The 24,225-nt window shown below is 37.1% G+C and overlaps 1 long non-coding RNA gene and 1 pseudogene across 3 annotated transcripts in view; one reads left to right on the top strand and one right to left on the bottom strand.

Annotated features, from left to right (window-relative positions):
* LOC109549504 (uncharacterized) overlaps positions 1-24,225 on the bottom strand; it is a 485,617-nt gene that overhangs the window by 322,134 nt on the left and 139,258 nt on the right. For all 3 annotated transcript variants that reach the window (XR_012329284.1, XR_012329282.1, XR_012329285.1), the window contains exon 3: positions 7,048-7,116. This is a non-coding gene — a long non-coding RNA (uncharacterized lncRNA). The remainder of the gene's footprint in view (positions 1-7,047; positions 7,117-24,225) is intronic.
* On the top strand, positions 3,021-3,428 carry LOC117310186 (small ribosomal subunit protein eS25-like; annotated as a pseudogene).

Raw genomic sequence — 24,225 nt, 5'->3', positions numbered from 1 at the left:
TGGCCTTCTCTTTATTTCAAATACACTAAGTTCCTTTTCACCTCAGGCCTTTGCACTTATTTCCTCTTCCTGCACTGTTTTTTTCCCTACATTCATCAGCTGGCTAAGTCCTATTCACCTGGCAGTAATCAATGTGAATATCATTTCCTCACAAAAACTTTATCCCCTCAGATGAGGTTTTTTCCTGTTGTATACTCTCAGTGCCCCCTGTAATTTTAAATTTTAGCTCTTGCAAACTAAAGAATGTCGCTCCACATCTGGTTCTACAAGAATGAAGTCACTAGCCACTGCAGTCACTGACCTTCAACACACCCTGAAAGGAGTTCAGGGTGGAGATCAAGAATGAGACACCCTCTGCTTTGTGAAAATCTGGCAGAACCGGCCTTCAGATAGTTAGATATTTTCAGGAGAAAATTTTATGAACCCAATTTCTTGCATCTTCTCATACCTAGAAAAGCTCTAAAATTATTAATGGAGGCATCTGCTCCTTGTGACTAGCAGCAACCTTCTACCAAGATGTGTGTGCTTGATTGCACATATCTCCTTCTCCAAAATCACTTATATACTGACCTCCCCCTCTACCTCTTCAGAGCAGTTCCTCAGAGCTATCTGAGAGTCTGTCTCCTGGGCTAAAGTCCTCAGTAAGCCCCAAATACACCTGAACTCACAGCTCTCATGTTGTGCTTTTTTTTTTCAGTCTACACCCAAATCTCATTGCAATTAAATAATTATCCATGTAATTGGTTATTGTCTGTATCTTCCACTAAACTAGACTATAAGCTTAATGAAGGCAGAACTACATCAGTGTTGTTCAGTAGTATATTCCTAATGGCCAGCACAGGGCCTGGAATATAGAAGTTTCTCAATGAACATTTGTGGAAGGAAGAGAGAACTAAAGGAGAAAGGAAGATGGAGAGGAAGGGAAGGGGGGGGGGGAGGGAGGAAGGAAGGAAGGAAGACAAGAAGACTGAATGTGCACTAAGAAGAGAGTGGCTTATCCCTGTTTATGGGAGTCAGAGGCACTAATTTTTGAGGTTTCTCTTTTCATCAGAGTTACTTATTCTTAGTTTCTTAAACACCCCCTTTCTTTTTTTTTTAATTTTTATTGAAGTATAGTTGATTTACAATGTTGTGTTAATTTCTGCTGTAGAGCAAAGTGACTCAGTTATATGCATATATGCATTCTTTTTATATTCTTTTCCACTATGGTTTCTCCCAGGATATTGAATATAGTTCCCTGTGCTATACAGTAGGACCTTGTTTTTTATCCATTTTATATATAATAGTTTGCATCTACTAATCCCAAACTCTCAATCCATCTCTCCCCCATTCTCCCTCTCCCTTGGCAACCACAAATCTGTTCTCTATGTCAGTGAGTCTGTTTCTGTTTCGTAGATAGGTTCATTTGTGGCATACTTTACATTCCACATATAAGTAATATCATATGGTATTTGTCTTTCTCTTTCTGACTTCACTTAGTATGATAATCTCTAGTTGCTGCAAATGGCATTATTTAATTCTTTTTTATGGCTAAGTAGTATTCCAGTGTGTGTGTGTGTGTGTGTGTGTGTGTGTGTGTGTGTGTGTGTACCACATCTTCTTTATCCATTCATTTGTCAATGGACATTTAAGTTGTTTTCATGTCTTGGCTATTGTGTATAGTGCTGCTATGAACATAGAGGTGCATGTATCTTTTTGAATTATGGTTTTGTCCAGATATATGTCCAGGAGTGTTCATCACCCCTTTCTAATAACTTGTATCTCTACATTCCAGACCAGGAAGCTGTGCTAGCTCCAACCACTTTCTGACAATGACTGTACCACTAGCATGAAGTTTTAAAGTGATCTTAATACAATACAACCCCAGTGGTTTTAATATGGGGCCTGCTGAATGCAATTCCATACTCATCCCAAACTCCTTCCTTCTTTAGTTAAATCTTTTGTGTTATATCTGCATTTGTGTCTGTACCTCTATCTTGGTGATGCAGAAAGTAGAAATGAAACATCAAAAATTAGATCCTTTAGGTCATCTGTAAAGCACTTTTTCACACAATCTGCCCTCCATTCCCACAGGTAATTATGAATTGCTGGTAGAAAGTTATTGCCATCAGTCTTAGAGAGATTAATATGAGCAAAACTAACAGTTCCCTTCTCTCCTACTTAATGACTGCAGTCAGAGGTTTCTTACATTAATATAGAAGAGAAGGCAGACAAGATGAAATCGGTCTTCTTAGAAGCTTCAACAGCAATCTAGTCTCTTTCAAATATGAAACAGCAACTCCCCTCTCCATACTTCAAAAAATTAATATAGCATTTGAAATTATCTTTTCATTCTACTTTTATTATAATGCTCCAATTTTAAGTTACTATAGTAACCGTTTTGGATTTGAGTGAAAAATTCATTATTGTCACTTTAATTGTTTGTTTTTTGTTTTCTACTCTAGCTACATTGGAGTTTAAAAATGGAAAATAGATTTATCTTGTACTATTCTCTAAATATTATGGAGCACAAAGACAATTCAGACAATGATTCTGTATGACTATTATTGGAACTATCTGTTTATATACCATTGATGTCTGTTTTAGAAACATTAGATATTGTACTAAGGTAGACCACTGTTCGGTATAATTAAATAAAAGAGTGTGAATAACTAATATTCAACACTCCACTAAAAAGCATACAACATGCAACTACTTCTGTGATACTTAATTATTAAAGAACATTTATTTGTTACTTATATTGAGGAATATAAAGATGGTAGTCATGATATTTACATCATAACACAATGTGTGCTTTAGGAGAGAGGACCCCATAATGGATTAGTCTGATTTTGTCATAATATTCATCAGAATTACCAATTAATGTAAGTTGTCCATGTCTGATTATTTTTTAAATTTCCTAAATGCCTAATTATCTTCAACTGTTTTACTGGTTATTGCCCTTAAAAAACTGTTTGCGGACTTTGGGTCCAACATCTTAGCAAGGCGGCAGTGGTAGCAGCTGCTCTTTGAGTTTCGCTATGCTGCCCAAGGATGACAAAAAGAAGAAAGATGCCAGAAAGTCGGATAAGAAAGACAAAGCCCAGGGAACAAATCTGGGGGCAAGGCCAAAAAGAAGACATGGTCCAAAGGCAAAGTTCGGGAGAAGCTCAATAATGTAGGCTTGTTTGACAAAGCAACATATGACAAACTCTGTAAGGAAGTTCCCAAATATAAGTTTATAATCCCAGCTGTGGTCTCTGGGAAACAAGATTTGTGGTTCCTTCACCAGGGTAGCCCTTCAGGAGCTCCTTAGTAAAGGACTTCTGAAACTGGTTTCAAAGTACAGAGCTCAAGTAATTTACACCAGAAACACCAAGGGTGGAGATGCCCCAGCTGCTGGTGAAGATGCAGAACAGGTCCCACCAACTGTCCATTTTGAAAAATAAAACTGTATTAAATCAAAAACAATCATTTGTGGAGATTCCACAAGGCTTGTAATAAGTGTGCTTTCCTCCTTCTGGCTGTGTTTTTGGGGCTCTACAAGTCAGAGATCACATCAAACCAAATTCACTGACCATCTATGCTATATGATCCTAGGGTACAAATCTGTATGAGGGCAGGTGTTCTCAGGTTTATTTTACCTCCCTTCCTTTCCCTTTTCCTGCTCTGCTTAGGTCCAGAGAAGCCTTCTCTCTGGGTCTGTGGGGTTGGTAGGATCAGAAAGTGACCAATTAGCTGTGGTTCATCTTAATCCTCACCCTTACCCCTCCAATGTCTTCAAGGCAAAAGCAACTTCGGCACTCAAATAGTCCTCTGGCCTCTTTGGTCAAGCTTCTCCTCAAAATGGGTCTGCTAGGGCTGCATAATCTTTACAACTCCTCAGTGTTTTTTTTTTTAGGGTTAGTTTTGTAATGCAGATTTATTTATTTATTTATTTATTTATTTTGGGCCACACCAAGCGGCTTGAGGGATCTCAGTTCCCCAACCAGGGATTGAACCCAGGCCATGGCAGTGAAAACCTGAAATCCTAACCACTAGGCCAACAGGGAACTCCCACAACGCCTCAGTGCTTTTAAGGTGATTTATTCAGAGTTGTTTTCAGCCAGAGAGTTTGATTCAAATAACCCACTATCTAACCTGCCCTTATGGGGAATAGCTATTATATTTTTATTGTATGAAATTTTGCATTTGTGTTTAACAACTGTGATACTTGCTTTTAGGAACTTCACAGTGCAATAAGATGAAGGAAATGTAGTCGCACAGTTTTTGTTTTGAGAGATTAGTAACCCTATGGAAGACTGCTCTGTCACAGACTTTTGGGGGAAAAAGGTGTGAGACTTTTGATGGATTGTCCCATTAACATTATGAAACTGAAGAGCCCATTTTGCTTGATGACAATTGTTCTTTCCTCAAGGGGTAACTTCAACTGGTTGGCCAATAAGTTGCATCCTTGCCTTGAAGAAATAACCACCAAAGGAAAATCACTCCTAGCTGGTTTCCCAACCACCTCCAACTGGTCCTGAGCTGCCCTGTAGTGGCCAAGGTCCAGCCTCGTGAGGGGAAGCTGTGAGGGCAGCTAGTTGATTCAGACTGTAGAGACAGCATTTAGTCAACAGCCTTGTCTCTCATACCCTGATGCCTTAGAACTCCAACGTATGTCTGTGAAAATGAAGGCAGATTCCTGACTCCGGCTACGGATAAGTGGATAACCTTGGGCCAAGTTTGTGACTTCATAACTTTTTAACAACAGCTCCATTTATGGCTTAGTGCTTAACTAGCCAGGACAATGGATTTGATTCCTGAAAGGCCAAATCAATAACATTGGATACCACAGCTTTGAGGGCAGGATTATGGTGAAAGTGATATTTTAGATCTTACAGAGGAAAACTAAGTTCACATTTACTAAAAACACAATTTAGGTATTAACATACTTCCTAATATACACTTAAAACTTGTCTAAATTACCCAAGATTAACCAAAAGGAAGAATAGAAATGCATTGTAAATATGAAAAAACACTAAACTTAAAATCACAATATCATGCTATTCTTCTTTTAGCATATTAAAATAGAGGTCATCTGAAATTCATTGAGTATTAACTCATAGTTTTTGCATAAACATAAATAGCATATTTTACCTAAGACACTGGAGTTTTTATAAAAATAATTAGTCCATTAAAATTAGTTCAGTGCCTTTAGAAATGAATAGGCTAAAATGCAAAGCAAGATCTATTTATCCAAGAACAAATTGAACCAAGATTTTAATTTATTTGTTAGTGAAACAAAATTGTTAATCTTCTATTAAAAATTATTTGTATTTGTATAATATCCCATGGTTTATAAAGTACTTACACACCCAACATCTTATTTAATCCTCTCAACAGTCCTGTGAGGTAAGCATTATCACCACTTTACAGATTAAAAAACAAACTCAAGACTCATTTAGAATATAGGTCTTCCTAAGTTCACAGAGTGAATCAGTTGCAAATAAGTCTTAAATTCAGTCATCTGACTTACAATCCAGTGCTTTTTCCACTAAGTTGACAATTTACATTTTTCTCATCATTGTAGAATCACTACTAGTTTCATCCTAGGAAAAAGACCAATCCTTAAAACTCTAGGCCATGTGTGCAGATAAACAATGAATAAGGACAAATTCATGAACTTTCAGTTCAGGTTTGTCAATCAAAAGATTCTGGGCTTCCCTGGTGGTGCAGTGATTGAGAGTCCGCCTGCCGATGCAGGGGATACGGGTTCGTGCCCCAGTCCGGGAAGATCCCACATGCCGCGGAGCGGCTGGGCCCGTGAGCCATGGCCGCTGAGCCTGCGCGTCCGGAGCCTGTGCTCCGCAACGGGAGAGGCCACAACAGTGAGAGGCCCGTGTACCGCAAAAAAAAAAAAAAAAGATTCTGTAACTACATACAGAGGCATTCCCCAATGATGAACTCGATGCCTAGAAAATACTCCCCAAGTCTAAATGAACAATCTTTCAACTGTTTAATAAGGGAATTTCACCTTCTAACAAAAAGATTTTTTCCCTCCTTACGAGTAAAGTTAAATCCTAACTCAAGGCCAAATAAATAGTTAAATTATTTTTCTCATCCTTTAACCTAGAAGTTGCTTTTCTTAGCTAAATTCACGGAAGCAGTCTACATATTTTAAGAATTTTCATTTAGTGTTACATCGACTTTCACCTTTACTTTATGGCTGAAACTTTGAACAAGTGCCAATAAATCATGACTGAGATGAAACCGAGCAAGATCCTTAGAAGCAGAATAATCAAGACATATGCATTTGAGAAACCAGTAAAGTAAATGTCCCTTCAATTCTGTATGTATTAAATTTATATTCATTCTGCTTAAAATTATTTAAGACTTGCATTTGATATAATTCCTAAGTCACTAGTGCTTAAGATATCATATGATTTTTGAGGAAATATGTAAACATTATGTAAATATTGATCTATAAACTACACATATTTGTAAGAACTTCTCAATACAGTTAACAATTCTGTTAAATCCCAGTGCTTCTATTTTTTTATACAAACTATAACTTTCCAATGACAGATCTCTATTCTCAATATATTCATTAACAATTTGAGACATTTCATATTTGTAAATTAAAAGTTAATTTTACAGTACATATTCCAAGTTAGCAGACCAAAAGGAATATTTTTCTCTAATTGACATTGAAACAAATGATTAGCATGCCACAGTACTTGTCCAACTCTTTTATATTCATTAATTATTCAGGATTAATTCTGCAAAAATCCAGAGAATGCTTATGACAATGAGTTTTTAAGATACACAACTGTTCTAGGATATAAGAAATGTTCATGAATTTATCATGTGTTGAAATATACTATGAAGATCTCAACTGCTAGAAATGTCTCCTACCTTTTTAAAAATATAATTACTAAATATTGGTGGAGAACACACATTAACATTCGCCAATTAAAACTCAATTACAATTTTCTGAACTATTAAGATTTATTAACCTTGTGCAAGGTTATATACAAATTATTCAGATGCTTTTAATTTGTGAAGTACTTTAAATATGTTACTTACTTCACATGCATTGTCTCATCTGGTCCTGTCAACAATCCTGGGAGATAGGGGGAGCAATTAGTAAGCCCACTGTAAAGGAAGAGAAGACATGCCCATATTAGAAGCCAAGCAGAGGAAGTGTCAACACTATGCCAGGTACAGTACTAGATGCTGAGGATATAATGAACGAGCTGCATAATCAGAAAGCTTCTGATATAGCAGAGAAGACACACAAGCATTAAGAATGAGCTGTGATGAACACTCTAATGGGGAAATCAAAGATGCTATGGAAGCTCAGAAAAGGGCAACCTAACTTCGCCTTAGAGGAGTCAGGAAAGTGTCCTTGAAAGAAGATATATTTGGCAGGCACAAAATCAGAAACTTCCTTGCAAGATATGCTCAATGGCTTGTATCTTATTGTGAAGGCTGTGGGAGCAGTGGGAGAAAAATGAGGGGAAATGCTGGAAACATAGGTCTGAGATAGAAAAAAATTTTTTAAATTATACTAGCATTCATTAACCACTTAATGGGGGGGGGCAGGAATTGCGATGAATCTATTTCTGCAATCTATATTTTATTAAATCTTCACATTAACCCTAGGAGTTAGTTACTAATGGTATTGATATTGGTGTTACTGTTACTATTATTATTTCTAGTAGCAGTAGTAATAGTCTAAATTGTTGACGATTACTTAAATACCACATAACAAGTCACTATACAGCAAACATGGTAAAATCCCATTTTATATAAAATGAAAGAGAAAATGTCACGCAAATGGCTAATGCTCAAAAAAGTAATGAGGTGATTGTTATGGATTGATTTGTGTCTCCCCCAAATTCATGGTTTGAAGCACTAACTCCCACTGTGACTGTATTTGGAGATAAGGCCTTTAAGAGGTAAATGAGGTCCTAGGGCCTCATCCAGTCTGACTGGCATCCTTCAAAGAAAAGGAAGAAACACCAGGAATATGGATGCACAAAGAAAAGGCCATGTGAGGACATGAGAAGATGGCCATCCACAAGCCCAGGAGAGAGGTCTCAGGAGAAACCAAACCTGCTGACACCTCGATCTTGGACTTCTAGCCTCCAGAACAGTAAGAAATACATTTCTTTCGTTTAAGACACCCGGTCTGTGGGATTTTGTTATGGTGGCCTGTTGCGCTGTACCCCGCAGTCCTGCAATCCTTGCAACTGCCCAGTTGTGAGACCGAAGGAAGAACCCGGAGCCAGTGACAGAGACATCAGTGATTTGTTGGACAGGGTATCTTACAAGTCAGAGGCAAAGGTCCTGGAGCCACACCCCACACCCCACCCTGTATGGGTGTACGGCCAAGGGCAGGCAGGACACAGCAGCAATCTTTGCTACACAGGGGCGGGGAGGAGGAAGCTATCAGTTATAGGGGCAATGACTTCAGAAGAGCTCCCTCCTTGCCAGGGCGACTGGGGCAAGGGCTGCTGTTTTCCTATTGATGACAGAATATACTGGAGCCTTTCTGGTCCAGGGCTAGAAAAATTGTTAGCTGGGGGTTGGGCCAATCACACAGGTAGTTACTGATTAAAACTTTCAGCCTAGGAGGGGGAGGCAATCATGCTCAGAAGGGTGAGGTGGGGCCAGGTAGAGTAAGGGATGCACAGAGAGCAAGAGAGCAGCCATTTTATGGGGCTTGAACATACCTGGCCCGAGCAGACCAATACAGTTATATTATTTATTTTCAACCAAGTCATCATATTGACCAAACTACTTTCAGCAAAAAGAAATTGTTTTGGTTTGGGGTAACATTTTGCTTATCTGTTTGCTTTGGTTTTTAGTGAGAGGAGGGTGGACACTCTTCCCTAAGCTTCAGTAGAGTGTGATCCCACTGGTGCAGTTGTGGGAGCAAAGGGAACCAAACCTCTGTCCAAGGCAAGACAGCATAGTAAAGCAAGGGACCATCAGATCCTGGCTGGCACCAAGGTGGGGGATAGACATTGGTCATTGGCAAGAATCAGATCTGAGTTCCATATAGGAGGCACAAGATGGAGGGAGTAGGTTGAGAAGGTAAAGTTTGGTGAGATTGCCTGAAGCAAAAACCTACATAGGGGATATTTTATAAAGAATCAGCTATTGAGCCTGTGGGCTAGTAGAGGCCTTAAAAAAATTGTCTGGAAAAAAACATGAGAATCCTTTCTGAGGAAGGAAGGAAGGAAGGAAGGAAGGAAGGAAGAGAGGGAGGGAGGGAGGGAGGGAGGGAGGAAGGAAGGGAGGAAGGGAGGAAGGGAGGGAGGGAGGGAGGAAGGAAGGAAGGAAGGGAGGAAGGAAGGAAGGGTTATTGTGATAACACATTTGGATTATCTATCCATAATTATTAGCTATCAACTGAAATGTAAAGAAAAGCTAAGATTGTTACTCATTACTTCACATTCTGCCCCAAGCTGCCACAGACAATATTTCAGATACTCTTACTTAACTGCATATTTATCCAACCAGAATGCCCCTGCATCTCAGACCCGTCTCCAGTTATATTATATAGTTACATCAATGGTCTTGATATTTTTTTGTCCATTGTTTTTTTCTTTTGCAATAAGGGCATAAGTATGGGGATTAAAAGCCCAGGTTCTGTAAACAAACTGCGAGGATTCATATCCAGAATCTATTAATACTTTTATTTAGCTGTGTAACCTTGGGCAAGTTACTTAAACTCTCTGTGCCTCAGTTTCTGAGCAAACGTTTTTGTGAGGTTTAAAGGAGTTAATACATATAAAACACTTAAATTCATGCCACACACATGGTAATGCTCTATAATTCTTGGCTCTTATGACTGTTAATTGTGACATTAAACTGTGAAAGAGAGTTTAGCAAAGGAAGACTGGCGTTGCTCAACCACATTCTATTTTACTAGAATGCTTTTTTTTTCAGTGATAAAACATAATCTAGTATGATTTTGTTTCTGTTTTTTTCATTTTAATAATATAATATTGCATCCTAATTATAAAGCATAAAAAACATAGAAATAAAAATATAATACATACTAATATAACTATAAATAGCTAATATAAAATTATAGAATGTTTTGAAATACTATCAAGGATTTTTTAAAAATTAAAATAGTAAGTAGCTCCTATACTCAAAATAACCACTGTAATTTTTTTTCAATTTTCCATGAATTCTTAAAACTATTGTACAAATTTTAAATCATGAGACGATATAAGTATTATTTTTAACTTGCAATGTAGTAGGAAGCTTTTCTGTCATAAAATATGATCTGTGAATGTAATTTATCTTAACATCTTTATTGGAGTATAAATGCTTTACAGTGTTGTGTTTGTTAGTTTCTGCTGTATAACAAAGTGAATCAGCTATATGTATACATATATCCCCATATCACATTCCTCTTGCATCTCCCTCCCACCCTCCCTATCCCACCCCTCTAGGTGTTCACAAAGGACCGAGCTGATCTCCCCGTGCTATGCAGCTGCTTCCCACTAACTATCTATTTTACATTTGGTAGTGTATATATGCCCATGCCACTCTCTCACTTTGTCACAGCTTACCCTTCTCCTTCCCCGTGTCCTCAAGTCCATTGTCTAGTAGGTCTACATCTTTATTCCTGTCTTACCCCTAGGTTCTTCATGACACTTTTTTTCCTTAAATTCCATATATATCTGTTAGCATACGGTATTTGTCTTTCTCTTTCTGACTTACTTCACTCTGTATGACAGACTCTAGGTCCATCCACCTCACTACAAATAACTCAATTTCGTTTCTTTTTATGGCTGAGTAATATTCCATTGTATATATGTGCCACATCTTCTTTATCCACTCATCTGTCAAGGGCCACTTAGGTTGATTTCATGTCCTGGCTATTGTAAATAGTGCTGCAATGAACATTGTGGTACATGACTCTTTTTGAATTATGGTTTTCTCAGGGTAGATGCCCAGTAGGGGGATTGCTGGGTCATATGGTAGTTCTATTTTTAGTTTTCTAAGGAACCTCCATACTGTTCTCCAGAGTGGCTGCATCAATTTACATTCCCAACAACAGTGCAAGAGGGTTCCCTTTCCTCCACACCCTCTCCAGCATTTATTGCTTGCAGATCTTTTGATGATGGCCATTCTGACCGGTGTGAGGTAATACCTAATTGTAGTTTTGATTTGCATTTCTCTAATTAGTGATGTTGAGAAGCTTATCATGTGTTTGTTGGAAATCTGTAATTCATCTTTGAAGAAATATCTATTTAGGTCTTCTGCCCATCTTTGGATTGGGTTGTTTGTTTTTCAGATATTGAGCTGCATGAGCTGCTTGTATATTTTGGAGATTAATCCTCTGTCAGTTGCTTCATGTGCAAATATTTTCTCCCATTTTGAGGACAGTCTCTTCATCTTTTTTATGGTTTCCTTTGCTGTGAAAAAGCTTTTAAGTTTCATTAGGTACCATTTGGTTATTTTTGTTTTTCATTTCATTTCCATTTCTCTAGGAGTGGGTCAAAAAGGATCTTGCTGTGATTTATGTCATAGAGTGTTCTACCTGTTTTCCTTTAAGAGTTTTGTAGTGTCTGGCCTTACATTTAGGTCTTTAATCGATTTTGAGTTTATTTTTGTGTATGGTGTTAGGAAGTGTTCTAGTTTCATTCTCTTACATGTAGCTGTCCAGTTTTCCCAGCACAACTTATTGAAGAGGCTGTCTTTTCTCCATTGTATACTCTTGCCTCCTTCATCAAAGATAAGGGGACGAGATGTGTGTGGGTTTATCTCTGGGATTTCTATCCCACTCCATTGATCAATATTTCTGTGTTTGTGCCAGTACCATACTGTCTTGATTACTATAGCTTTGTAATATAGTCTGAAGTCAGGGAGCCTGTTTCTTCCCACTCCATTTTTCTTTCTTAAGATTGTTTTGGTTATTCAGGGTCTTCTGGGTATCCCTACAAACTGTGCAATTTTTTGTTCTCGTTCTGTGAAAAATGCCATTGGTAGTTTAATAGGGACTGCATTGCATCTGTAGATTGCTTTGCGTAGTAGAGTCATTTTCACAATGTTGATACTTCCAATCCAAGAACATGGTATATCTCTCCATCTGTTTGTATCATCTTTAATTCTTTCATCAGTGTCTTATAGTTTTCTGCATACAGGTCTTTTGTCTCCTTAGGTAGGTTTATTCCTAGGTATTTTATTATTTTTGTTGCAGTGGTAAATGGGAGGGTTTCCTTAATTTCTCTTTCAGATTTTTCTTCATTAGTGTATAGGAATAAAAGAAATTTCTGTGCATTAATTTTATATCGTGCTACTCAACCGAATTCACTGATTAGCTCTAGTAGTTCTCTGTAGCATCTTTAGGTTTCTTTAATGTAAAGTATCATGTCATCTGCAAACAGTGACAGTTTTATTTCTTTTATCAATTGGATTCTTTTTATATCTTTTTCTTCTCTGACTGCTGTGGCTAAAACGTTCAAAACTATGTTGAATAATAATGGTGAGAGTGACCAACCTTGTCTTGTTCCTGATCTTAGGGGAAATGGTTTCAGTTTTTCACCATTGAGAACAATGTTGGCTGTGGGTTTGTCATATATGGCCTTTATTATGTTGAGGTAGATTCTCTCTATGTCTACTTTCTGGAGAGTTTTTATCATACATGGGTGTTGAATTTTGTCAAAAGTTTTTTCTGAATCTATTGAGATGATCATATGGTTTTTCTTCTTCAATTTGTTAATATGGTGTATCACATTGATTGATTTGCATATATTGAAGAATCCTTGCATCCCTGGGATAAACCCCACTTGATCATGGTGTTTGATCCTTTTAATGTGATGTTGGATTCTGTTTGCTTGTATTTTGTTGAGGATTTTTGCATCTATGTTCATCAGAGTTACTGGCCTGTAGTTTTCTTTGTTTGTGACATCTTTGTCTGCTTTTGGTATCAGGGTGATGGTGGCCTCGTAGGATGCGTTTGGGAGTGCTCCTTCCCCTGCTATATTTTGGAAGAGTTTGAGAAGGATAGGTGTTAGCTCCTCTCAAAATGTTTGATAGAATTCGCCTGTGAATCCATCTGGTCCTGGGTTTTTGTTTGTTGGAAGATTTTGAATCACAGTTTCAATTTCATGGCTTGTGATTGGTTTGTTTATATTTTCTATTTCTTCATGGTTCAGTCTCGGAAGGTTGTGCTTTTCTAACAATTTTTCCATTTCCTCCAGGTTGTCCATTTTATTGGCATATAGTCGCCTGTAGTAATCTCTGATGATCCTTTGTATTTCTGCAGTGTCAGTTGTTACTTCTCCTTTTTCATTTCTAATTCTGTTGATTTGAGTCTTCTCCCTTTTTCTCTTGATTAGTCTGGCTAACGGTTTATCAATTTTGTTTATCTTCTCAGAGAACCAGCTTTTAGTTTCATTGATCTTTGCTATTGCTTCCTTCATTTCGTTTTCATTTATTTCTGATCTGATCTTTATGATTTCTTTCCTTCTGCTAACTTTGGGGTTTTTTTGTTCTTCTTTCTCTAATTGCTTTAGGTGTAAGGTTAGGTCGTTTATTTGAGATTTTTCTTGTTTCTTGAGGTAAGACTGTATTGCTATAAGCTTCCCTCTTGGAACTGCTTTGGCTGCACCCCATAGGTTTTGGGTCTTTGTGTTTTCATTGTCATTTGTTTCTAGGCATTTTTTTTATTTCTTCTTTGATTTCCTTGTGACCTCTTTGTTGTTTAGTAATGTATTGTTTAGCCTCCATGTGTTTGTATTTTTTACATTTTTTCCTGTAACTGATATCTAGTCTCATAGCGTGTGGTTGGAAAAGATACTTGATACAATTTCAATTTTCTTAAATTTACCAAGGCTTGATATGGCCTATCCTGTAGAATGTTCCATGAGCTCCTGAGAAGAAAGTGTATTCTGTTGTTTTGGGATGGAATGCCCTACAAATATCAATTAAGTCCAACTTGTTTAGTGTGTCATTTAAAACTTGGGCTTCCTTATTTATTTTCATTTTGGACGATCTGTCCATTGGTGAAAGTGGGCTGTTAAAGTCCCTTACTATGATTGTGTTACTGTCGATTTCCCCTTTTATGGCTCTTAGCATTTGCCTTATGTACCGAGGTGCTCCTATGTTGGGTGCATATATATTTATAATCGTTATGTCTTCTTCTTGGATTGATCCCTTGATCATTATGTAGTATCCTTCCTTGTCTCTTGTAACATTCTTTATTTTAAAGTTTATTTTATCTGATATGAGTATTGCTACTCCAGCTTTGTTTTGATTTCCATTTGCATGAAATACCTTTTTCCATCCCCTCACTTTCAGTCTGTATGTGTCCCTAGGTCTGAAGTGGGTCTCTTGTAGACAGCATATATATGGATCTTGTTTTTGTATCCATTCAGCAAGCCTGTGTCTTTTGGTTGGAGCATTTAATCCATTCACGTTTAAGGTAATTATCGATATGTATGTCCTATGACCATTTTCTTAATTGTTTTGGGTTTATTTTTGTAGGTCCTTTTCTTCTCTTGTGTTTCCCACTTAGAGAAGTTCCCTTAGCATTTGTTGTACAGCTGGTTTGGTGGTGCTGAATTCTCTTAGCTTTTGTTTGTCTGTAAAGCTTCTGATTTCTCCATCAAATCTGAATGAGATCCTTGCCGGGTAGAGTAATCTTGATTGTAGGTTCTTCCCTTTCATCTCTTTAAGTATATCATGCCACTCCCTTCTGGCTTGTAGAGTTTCTGCTGAGAAATCAGCTGTTAACCTTATGGGAGTTCCCTTGTATGTTATTTGTTGTTTTTCCCTTGCTGTTTTCAATAATTTTTGTTTGTCTTTAATTTTTGCCAATTTGATTACTATGTGTCTCAGCGTGTTTCTTCTTGGGTTTATCCTGTATGGGACTTGCTGCACTTCCTGGACTTGGGTGGCTATTTCCTTTCCCATGTTAGGGACGTTTCTGACTATAATCTCTTCAAATATTTACTCTGGTCCTTTCTCTCTCTCTTCTCCTTCTGGGACCCCTATATTGTGAATGTTGTTGTGTTTAATATTGTCCCAGAGGTCTCTTAGGCTGTCTTCATTTCTTTTCATTCGTTTTTCTTTATTCTGTTCCACAGCAGTGAATTCCACCATTCTGTTTTCCAGGTCACTTATCTGTTCTTCTGCCTCAGTTATTCTGCTATTGATTCCTTCTAGTGTATTTTTCATTTCAATTATTGTATTGTTCATCTCTGTTTGTTTGTTCTTTAATTCTTCTAGGTCTTTGTTAAACATTTCTTGCATCTTCTCGATCTCTGCCTCAATTCTTTTTCTGAAGTCCTGGATCATCTTCACTATGATTATTCTGAATTCTTTTTCTGGAAGGTTGCCTATCTCCACTTCATTTACTTGTTTTTCTGGGGTTTTATCTTGTTCCTTCATCTGGTACCTAGCGCTCTGCCTTTTCATGTTGTCTATCTTTCTGTGTTTTTTTTTTCCCCTCACAGGCAACAGGATTGTAGTTCTTGCTTCTGCTGTCTGCCCTCTGGTGGGTGAGGCTATCTAAGAGGCTTGTGCAAGTTACCTGATGGGAGGGACTGGTGGTGGGTAGAGCTGACTGTGTGCTTCCTGGACCTGACTGACTATTTCCTTTCCCATGTTAGGAAGTTTTCGACTATAATCTCTTCAGATATTTTTTCAGCCCTTTTTTTTTTCTCTTCTTTTTCTGCGACCCATGTTATTCGAATGTTGGTGTGTCTAATATTGTCCCAGAGGTCTCTGAGACTGTCATCAACTCTTTTCATTCTTTTTTCTTTATTTCGCTCCCTGGTTATTTCCACCATTTTATCTTCCAGCTCACTTATGCATTCTTCTGCCTCAGTTATTCTGTTATTGATTCCTTCTAGAGTATTTTTAATTTCAGTAATTTTGTTGTTCATCACTGTTTATTTGCTCTTTAGTTCTTCAAATCCTTGTTAAATGTTTCTTTTATTTTCTCCATTCTGTTTCTGAGATTTTGAATCATCTTTACTAACATTATTCTGAATTCTTTTTCAGGTAGGTTGCCTATTTCATCTTCATTTACTTGGTCTTGTAGGTTTTTACCTTGCTCCTTCATCTGTAACATATATTTTTTGTCGTTTCTTTTTTTTTTTTTTTTTTTGATGGGTGGTGCTGTATTCCTTTCTTACTGGTTTTTTGGCCTGAGACGTCCAGCAGTGGAGTTTGCACCAGTTGGATAGAGCTGGGTCTTGGTGCTGAGATGAGGACCTCCAGGAGGCCTCACTCTGATTGATATTCCCTGGGGTCTGAGGTTCTCTGTTAGCCCAGCGGTTTGGACTCGGAGCCACCAGCAGAGGAGCTCGGGCCTGATCTCCAGCCTGGGAACCAAGATCCTGCAAGCTTTGTGGCCCGGTAAAAAAAAAAAAAGGAAGAAAGAAAGAAAACAGAAGCAGTACAATATCAAAGAATAAAAAACAAAATAAAATTAGAAAGACAAAAAATATAGTAGGAAAAATAAAACTATAACTGTAACAACTGCAACAAGATAAAATAAAACCACAACAGAAAAAAGAAAAAAAAAAAGGAGGGGGTAACAAGCCAAAAGGAGAGATCACTAACAAAGTACAAAGAATAAAATAAAATTAGAAAAATAAAAGATTTATTAGGAAAAATAAAAATATAAAAGAATCAAGAATAATGAATCAACAAGGTAAAACAGAACCCCAATCTAAAGGAGGAAAAAAGGGGACTTCCCTGGTGGTGCAGTGATTAAGAATCTGCCTGCCAATGCAGGGGACACAGGTTTGAACTCTTGTCCAGGAAGATCCCACATGCCGTGGAGCAACTAATCCGGTGCACCACCACTACTGAGCCTGCTCTCTAGAGTCCACGAGCCACAACTACTGAGCCCACATGCCACAACTTCTGAAGCTCATGTGCCTAGAGCCCATGCTCCACAACAGGAGAAGCCACCACAGTGAGAAGCCCACGCACCACAATGAAGAGTAGCCCCCGCTCACTGCAACTAGAGAAAGCCTGCATGTAGCAATGAAGACCCAATGCAACGAAAAATAAATAAATAAATAAAATTGATTCTTTAAAGAAATAAAAAATAAATAAGTACAAGAGGAAAAAAGAAAAGTAAAAAAAAGCTTTGCCTATGGGGGTGGAGTTTAGGCGAGGGGTGGAACTTAGGCAGGGGCGGGGTTAGGGTGGGGTGGGACCTAGGCAGGTGGGAGGTGATGTTTTAGTTTGGGGTGGGGCCTAGGTGGGGCAACGTTCAACCATGGGGCGGTGCTTTTGCTTAGGACCTGCATAGAAGGGGAGAGGCAGCATGTCAAAAGGAGAGCCTCTGGAGTGTGGAGTTCTGGAGTTTGGAGGTAGGGCCCTGAGTGAGGGTGTGTGGGTGGGGTTTAGGCCCAGCTCATTGGGGGGGGGGTCTCTGAGTGTAGGGTTAGGGCCCTGAGTGGGGGTGTAGGGGTGGGGCTTGGGTTCTGCATGGCAGGAGGGAGGCTCTAAGGGCAGAGGATTAGGCCCGGGAGCTGAACAGGCTCCCCGGTGCCTAAGTGGACAGGGAAAGCACTGGCCCCGTTCCCTTTCACTCCCTCATTCCCCTCCCCGACTGTCTCTCCCAGGGTCTCTCCCCTTCGCTGCTGGACCCCTAACCATAGGTGGGTCCCTCTGGGTGTAGGAACTCCTCCCCTCCCCAGCCACCCCTCAGGGATGCCAGTCCTTGAGGTCCGGTCTTTCCCTTTGCTCCCCCTTCCCTCCCTCCCACTCCCTCAGGACCCACGTGGCTGGAGGGGGCCTCAGTGGGCAGAAGATCAGGCCCAGGATCTCAGCAGGTTCCTGGGGCCCCAAGTGAGCAGAGGAAACCTGGCCACACTCCCTTTTGATCCTCTGCCCTACCAGTGGTTCCCCAATTTCCCCTTTGGGTGTGGGATCCCTTCCCCTCCCCCAGACACCCTTCAGGGCCGCCAGTCCCATCCCACCTCCACTTCTCCTCCCCCTTCACTCCCCCACCATGCCCCACATCCTACCTGGCCACTGGGGGTTCCTCCCATCCCCTTAGGTGTCCATGGTCCCCCACCAGTGCCTGGTAGGTGCCCTAGTTGTGAGGAGATGTGAATTCTGCATCCTCCTAGTATGCCATCTTGACTTCACCCCCTGTGAATGTAATTTTAATTATTGTATAACATTCTATTGAATAAATGTACCACTACTTAGCCATTCATATTTTTAGGCATTTAGGCTGCATCCTCCTCCTCCTTTCCTTCCTCTTCCTTCTTTTCCTTCTTTGCTATTGTAGTTAACACTTAGATATGCATCTTGGTACCAAAATACAAATAAATATATTGATAAATGAAAGGATGGATAGATAGGTAGATAGATAGATGATAGATAAAGCTGCTTTGAACATCTTTAATACTAATATTTGTCATCATCTCTGATTATTACCTTAAGAAGAATTCCTAGAAATAGAATTCCTGGATCAAATTTTTAATATTATATTATCACTTTCCACCAAATATGTTGGGCCAAACAAATATTCACCCACAGCATAAAAGGGCTCTTATTTCCCTGCTTTACTAGTAACAGTGTATATTTCACTTCTTCATCTTTGCTAATTTTTATGGGCAAAAAGCATATGCCATTGTTTTTTTAATTTGATTTTTTGATGACTAGTCAAATTCAAATATATGCATTGACCCTTTGTACCTATTTTATGGACTATCTTTTAATAACTTTAGATCACCTTTCATTTATTTATTATGTTTTATATGTATACACACATATTCAAGTTTATATGTTATAAACAAAACCATATCATACACAGCTGTAGCTATAATGAAGTTTTCCTTTTTTCTTCTTTCTCATTTTGCTTTACATACACCTATATCACCTTCTCCCCCATAGCCTATGTTAATAACTTAGCATGTATCCTTCCAGAGTTTTCTCCATGCTCATATAATCAACCACCATAAGACAGAGACAGAAAAGGACAGTGTGTGTGTGTGTGTGTGTGTGTGTGTGTGTGTGTGTGTGTGTAAGAGAGAAAGAAGAAAGGAGAGGGAGAGAGGAGAGAGGAAGGGGAGAGGGAGGAGAATTGTTGGGACCATGAACACTAGAGCCAAAATGTCCATGTTGAAATCACATTTCTGCCGTTTACTAGCTGTGTGAACTTGGACAAGTGACTTTACCTCTCTATACCTCAGTTTCCTCATTGGTAAAACAGGCATCATAGTAATACCCACCTAAATACATACATGTAAATTCCTTATAAGATTTCTGGCACATTGTATGTGTAGTATAAATATTAACTGTCATTATATACAAGAGTTTGGGGTCATCATTTGTTTTACAAAAATGGTATTGTAACATACACATCCTTTTGGAAGGAGGATCTTGTTTTCCTGATATGTGAGACATAATAATTAATATATTTCAGTAAGTCTTAAAATGCATTTGATTGAAAGATGCATTATTACTTTATGCCCCACTAAGAAAGAAAAAGTGTTACCAGTTAAATACAACACAATGTTTTCTTATTATTTAGAGTCTTCATTCTTATTGAAAGGGTTCTTTGAGACATATTTATACACAAAATTTTACCGTATATTATTCTTGTGTATATGTTTTAAAAAACTATAAAAGAACTAAATTGGTTACAGTAATCCGTAAAAAAAAAACTTTCCCACATGAGTCCAATTCTTCTGCACACTCTCAAGTCAGAGTTATCATCACCCATGGATTTGCACACATTTTTTTCTGTGTCATCCAGAACATTGGTGGTGAGGCATTTCTTTAAAAAGGGCTTTACTATCATCACCGGGATTTTATTTGAAGCCATGTACACCCATTCTGCAATTCTTGATGCTGGAGTCTTCTTGATCATATCAGAAAGTGTCAATACAAGGTTTTCAAAAAATAGGGGAATTTCCTGGTGGTCCAGTGGTTAGGACTCTGTGCTTTCACTGCCAAGGGTCCGGATTTGATCCCTGGTCAGGAACTAAGATCCCATAAGCTGCACAGCACAGCCAAAACAAAAACCAGTCAGGACTCATATTCTTTTCTCCAATTATTTGCTTGACTGAAACACTGAGGGATTGTAATAGTTTTCCAGCCATGGTATCGGGAGCAACAACCATATTTGTGCCAGCGCAGTGGGGGTAACTATAGCATGACTATTACCTAGCCCACAGCAACTATAGAATGTCATCAATTCTAAGGCACATCCCAATTTTAGAAATGAAAAACTGAGAGAAAAAATGTGTTTTGAACTAATAGGATATGGTAACCCATTATTTTGATTAAAAAGAAATTTTCCCTGACTGCCACTGAGCTTAGCATATTTACATTTTGTGGGGAGGATTTAGTTTTCTGTGATTTGCTTTTTTATATCCTTCATTTTTCTATTGGGGTATTTTCTTTTTCTTATCATTTTGTAATAGTTCTTATATATATGATAGATATTAATTCTTAGTGATCATCAGTACCAGAATTTTCCCAAATCTATAATTTGCCTTTTGCCTTATTGGATTTTTTCTCATGCCAAATATTTTCATTTTTATATAGTCAAATACATTGCTTTTTTTAAATATAACTTTGGGTTCTCCTGCCTTGCCAATGCCTTTTTGATTTCTAAGCTGTAAACATAGTTTCTTTATTTTTCTTCCATAATTTTTATTTTTGTTTATACTTAGTATTTAACTCATCTATCTGTTTTTCTGGTGTTTTTCTAATATGATTTGAGAAAGGAGTTTAACATTATTTTCTTCTATGTAGATAGCCAGTTGTCCCAGAACCATTTATCAAATATTACATCCTTTCCCCACTGAATCTGAAATAACATTTTTGTTATATATTATCTTTTCATATACTTTAGGATCTATTACTTGGTAAATTTTATTCTTCAATTTATCTTGAATTTATTCTTGTGCAAATGGTTATTCAGGTGTTTAGAATTATTTTTTGAATAATTATGCCTTCCCCACTGATTTGAAATACTGTGTGTGTTTGTTCCATTCATCTTTCAGCTTTGGCACTAGCATTACCCCATTTCAATTTTTGCAGCTCTATAATATGTTTTTATATCTGGTAGACAAATCATCTCCTCTCATTTTTTTATTCTTCTTTATCAGAATTTTATTGGATATCTTCTCATGTTTATTCTTTCAGATGAACTCTCAGATGCTCTGATCACATTATATCTCTCTCCCCATACACATAGATACTAAATAAATAATAAATAGAGTGAAGTGGTTTTGATTGAGTGTGTTGCATGAATAGATGGATCTCTCCATAAAGATATACTTTCTATAATATGTTCCTCCATTTACTAAAGTGTTCTTTTATGCCTTTAGTAGAGTTTTGTAGTTGTCTTAATTTGGTGGTGCACATGTTTTTGTTAGCTTTATTATTGGGAGATTTTTTTTGGTTAGTATTGTGATTTTTTTCCTTCATTTTATTGTCAAATGGCTTATTGTTAAAATATTTAAAAATATTGATTTTAGTATATTAATGTCATAGTTTTGTACTTCATTTTCCTGGAGTTTGCATATAGAGAATTACACCACTTATGAATAATAAAATTTTTCTGTTTTTTATTTATATTTGATTTGTATATTTATATTTTAGAAACTCATTGACAAACATGTCCATATTATGTTAAATAATAGAGATAGTGGTGAACAATCCTATTCGTTTTAAATTTTAATAGGAATGCTTCTGGTATTTCCTCATTATGTATGATGCTAGTTTGACTTATATTAGTTTTTTATCATGTGAAGAAATTCTCTTTCTATTTCTGTTTTACCAGGGGTTTTCTTTAGGAATGTCTGTCAAATTCCTTCCCCCAAAAGATATTTAAGCATCTGTTGAAATATTTTTCTCCTTTGATTTATTTTGAATTATTATTAGTTTCTTAAATTGAGCCATCTATGAATTAATGGTATAACATTTACTTAATCAGCAAATATTAGTCTTTGAATATATCACTGGATTCAATTTGCTTTGTCATTTAGGATTTTTGCACCAATAGTTACAATTGGTATTGGACAGTTATTTGCTGTTTTTGTGCTGTCAAATTTTGGCACCAGATTTATACTAGCTTTGTAGAATAATTTGTGGAAGCTTCCTTTCTTTCTCTATGATCTTTTATTTGGAAGTTTGAAATAACTTACTATGAAATTGTCTTGGCAGGTGGCTTTCTACAAGGGGTTTTCTGTGACAAGTCTCAATTTTAATCAAGTTTTCTACCTCTACTTGGGTTGATTTTAATAATTAATATTGCCCTAAATATTCATGCATATGTTGAGATTTTCAGATTTTTTAATACTTTTTTTAAAAGTGTATTTCTACCTGTAGTTATATCACGTACTTACTTTCTACTCTTGCATATTTATGCTTTCTTTTTTTTCTTGTTTAGCCTTGCTAAAAGTTTGTCCATTTTATTGCTCTCTTTGAAGAAAATAGCTCTGTAATTGTTCATTAATAAAACTGTATATTTTTTATTCAATAGACTTTTATTTTTAATTCATTTATCCAATTTTTCTCAGTTTTCCTTTTCTTTCTGTTCTTTTTGAGCATAAGGGATATTGCTCTTTTTTCCAGCCTCTTGAGATGAATGTTATTTTCATTCTGTCCTGTTTAATAATAAATGCATTTAAAACTAGTAAGTTTCCTCTGAATACAGATTTGGTTTCAGAAATTTTCATAGTATTGTTTTCACTGGCAATATTTTCTGAATGGTGATTTAAGCTAAGCTTGATTTTCTCATAGATCCAATATTTATAGGAGAGTGATTTTTAGTTGCTTAATGGTTTTATTTTTTCAATTTATAACTCTACTATTAATATCTGGTTTTATGCATTTTTTTCAAAGAACGATTTATATAATTTCCAATTTGGGGAAAGTAGTAAGATCCTTTATGACTGAATTTGGTAAGTGTTCTGTAGACCCTTGAAAAAAAAAGAAAAGAAGTGTATTTTCTGTAGTATAAATGTGTGTCAAATTGATAGTATTATTAATCTTATTACTTTCTTCTATTTCTATTTAATTTGTCAAATATTATGAGAGACATGCTAAAATCTCTCCTAATGGTTGTGCTTTTGTCAACTTTCCCTTATAGTCAACAACTTTTGCATTATATATATTCTGATGTTGTCTTATTTAATACTTAAGCATTGCTTTATCCATAAAAATCGGTTTTCTCAATGTAGTTTTATCCTCTTTGCTTTTAATTCTACTTTGCCTGGTGTTGACGTTGTGAATCTTTCTTTTCTCTCATTTTCATTTGCCTGGTATAGCTTTGCTCTTCACTTTATTTTTAACCTTTCTCTGATCTCTTCTTAAAATATTGGTCTTGTATTAAGAGGGTTTCATCCATTCACACTTATCATGATAAGTGATATATTTGGTCTTAATTTTGGCATTGTATTTGATACTTTCAGTGCTTGATATGTCCAGATTTAATATGGTCATTGCTTTTTAAATTTGTTTCCTTATTTCTCCAGTTTTCCTGGTGCTTGTTTTCTGTCTTTCTCTTTTTAATCTAGTGATATGGAAGTTGTATATGGTAGTATTATTATGTGATGTTCTAGTAAACTGGTCTCCCCAAAAAGCTGTGATTTGTAGTGTTTTTGTAGTATTTGCCAATTGCTGATTTTGATGGCATAAATACTCCCACTATGGCCAATTTCAAGTCACCAACATGATGCAACTGAATGCAGAGATAGCTCCAGCCCACTACTGGATTTATGCTACAAATGCTTATGTTTACATGTTAAAAGTTGACCTCTATATCTCCACAAACATCAAAAATATGTGTGGGGCTTCCCTGGTGGTGCAGTGGTTAAGAGTCCGCCTGCTGATGCAGGGGACACGGGTTTGTGCCCCGGTCTGGGAGGATCCCACATGCCGCGGAGTGGCTGGGCCTGTGAGCCATGGCCGCTGAGCCTGCACGTCCAGAGGCTGTGCTCCACAATGGGAGAGGCCACAACAGTGAGAGGCCCACATACCACAAAAAAAAAAAAAAAGTGTGAATTGATCTCCTCTATATAGGATGTCTTAATATGTGTTTATTCTGTTACCACCAATCCCCACCAACACTCATGTTATATTAAAATAATCTGATCTCTTGAACTGAGATTATTCAATCCTTTTTATTATATAATTTATCCTTTAGTAGTTATTTGAAATTACTGTCATTTTATAACCACACCAATAATAATTATTTATTATTTATATAATAGATGTGTGGTTTTCTAATTAAAGCACTCA

Source organism: Tursiops truncatus, chromosome X (genome assembly GCF_011762595.2).
Source record: "Tursiops truncatus isolate mTurTru1 chromosome X, mTurTru1.mat.Y, whole genome shotgun sequence".
Lineage (NCBI taxonomy): Eukaryota > Metazoa > Chordata > Mammalia > Artiodactyla > Delphinidae > Tursiops > Tursiops truncatus.
The sequence above is the reverse complement of the archived record's forward strand: the minus strand, read 5'-3'. Positions and strand labels throughout refer to the sequence as shown.